At 37.8% G+C, this 2,431-nt stretch overlaps 1 non-coding gene across 1 annotated transcript; it reads right to left on the reverse strand.

Annotated features, from left to right (window-relative positions):
- Positions 1-1,361: 1,361 nt before the first annotated feature.
- On the reverse strand, positions 1,362-1,443 carry TRNAS-GCU (transfer RNA serine (anticodon GCU)). The gene has a single exon. It is a non-coding gene; the product is annotated as a tRNA-Ser (tRNA).
- Positions 1,444-2,431: the final 988 nt, after the last annotated feature.

A 2,431-nucleotide genomic window follows, 5' to 3' on the forward strand; every position in this document is an offset into this window, starting at 1 on the left:
GGAGTTTGTTGAATTTCCCAGAAAACTTGTTGTTAATTGCTATATTGAAGTTGTTAATAGCATTATAAAAGTTGTTAACCGTTATATTGGAGTTGTAAAAATTTTCAACTTCAGTATAACGTTAACAATTACGTTTTTTTGAAAATTTTTACAACTCCAATATAACGGTTAACAACTTTGATATAGCAGTTAACAACAAGTTTTTCAAAAAATTCAAAAAGTGGCTTTTTTATAACTTCAATAATGCCTTTAACAAACTCAAAAACCTGTTATTAACCGCTATACTGAAATTGTTAATAGGGTTACAAAAGTTGTTAACCGTTATATTGAAGTTGTAAAAATTTTCAAAAAAATTGTTTCCGGTCGCTGGAGTTTGTTGAATTTCCCAGAAAACCTGTTGTTAATTGCTATATTGAAGTTGTTAATAGCATTACAAAAGTTGTTAACCGTTATATTAAAGTTGTAAAAATTTTCAAAAAAATTGTTTTCGATCGCCGGAGTTTGTTGAATTTCCCAGAAAACCTGTTGTTAATTGCTATATTGAAGTTGTTAATGGCGTTACAAAAGTTGTTAACGGTTATATTGAAGTTGTAAAAATTTTCAAAAAAATTGTTTCTGGTCGCCGGAGTTTGTTGAATTTTCCCAGAAAACCTGTTGTTAATTGCTATATTGAAGTTGTTAATAGCATTACAAAAGTTGTTAACCGTTATATTAAAGTTGTAAAAATTTTCAAAAAAATTGTTTTCGATCGCCGGAGTTTGTTGAATTTCCCAGAAAACCTGTTGTTAATTGCTATATTGAAGTGTTAATGGCGTTACAAAAGTTGTTAACGGTTATATTGAAGTTGTAAAAATTTTCAAAAAAATTATTTCCGCTCGCCGAAATTTGTTGAATTTCCTAGAAAAGCTGTTGTTAATTGCTATACTGAAATTGTTAATAGCATTACAAAAGTTGTTAACCGTTATATTGAAGTTGTAAAAATTTTCAAAAAAAAAAAATCCGACCAACGAAGCTCTGGTGACCAATTGTCGGCTGGTCGCCGGAGCTCCGGGGACCGCAGCCGTCGGAGGTCCGGTGACCGGCCGGCCACTAAGGACTGTGATATTTTTAAAATAATATTTAAAATGAAGGGCAATTTGGTCTTTTCCTTTCACATAATAATCCCAGTTTGGTCTCATGGTACCAAAATGAGATTTTTTGAATTCAACGGACGTTTTTGGGCTTCTGAAATTAAAGGTACATTTTTCTGTCTTTTTCTCTAAATTCAACTAGACGCTCCCAAAGACCCAGAAATGTAATCCACTACGGTCCATCCACGTGTACGTTGTAAAGTTTGGCAGCACAAAAGACAAAATATTTTGCGTCGCCTGAGAGATTCGAACTCTCGCGGGGAAACCCCATGTACTTAGCAGGCACACGCCTTAACCACTCGGCCAAAGCGACCCCATGGTTGGCGTTGGGTGTTCTCAATGTATTATATTCGTTTCTTACAACTCAACAACCTCTTCATAGGGATTGGGCCTTTCCGTGCCCTGTGGTCTGCCGAATGGTGTTCTCCGTCTCACAAGTTGCGTATAACCATGCCAAACCCAGAAAACGAAGATGTACCCAAAAAAAAAGGGACGATGATGGATAGAAAAGGATCTGAGTGGAGACAAAAAGTTAGATGACATCCGGAAAAAACAAAAAAAAAAAGAGTGTCATCAAGAGCCTCCTCGGCTTTAATTGCTTCTCTGCTCTTCTTTTCGATGGGAGCCTTCAAATGCAAGCTGGAGCTCCACATCAGTTTTTTTTTTTTTGGGACTGAACTCCACATCAGTTTAGATGTGACGGGGGTATGCATATGGTATTATGAATTGGTTTTTGTGTTGTCGAGCAAAAGGAAAAACACAGAATAAGTTCTAGGGATCTTGTGAAAACTCTAGGTTATCAACGAGGCGTGAGCAGTTGTCACGGTCAACCCATGGCTGTGAGAACAACGATGAACGTCGTTGGCCACTTTTTGTTAACAAAAAAAAGACCAACATCACTCTTTTTGTGCGCAAAAACTGTGCGTTTATGGTAAAGGAAGAGCAGTGGGAGAAGCCGGACGCTTCAATTTTCTCAGGTTTCTGGTTCTATGCGTGTGAAATTCTCACGGCTATGCCGGGTATTCGGCCTAGTTCGATTTGAAGAGTAGGGGTCTTGAGGATGACGAGTTTAGCTTACCATGGCTCTCTATTCCGCTTGCTTTTGCATCTGCCGCGGCTGACGATCCATCGGGGAAGACTCATGGACAATAATAGAGTAGTTCAGACCAATATAGAAAAAAAGACCCAGACTGAAGGCCCAAAGAGCATGCTTGCGAATATGAGAGGGACAATTAATCCAAAAGGAAACAAGCTAAGGATTGTTTCCGGCAGGGCAGCTGGTCTCTACCTTTTCTTATAAA

This window comes from Neltuma alba, unplaced genomic scaffold (assembly GCF_004799145.2).
Source record: "Neltuma alba isolate B1F8T4 unplaced genomic scaffold, ASM479914v2 tig00011267_pilon, whole genome shotgun sequence".
NCBI classification, from domain to species: Eukaryota; Viridiplantae; Streptophyta; class Magnoliopsida; order Fabales; family Fabaceae; genus Neltuma; species Neltuma alba.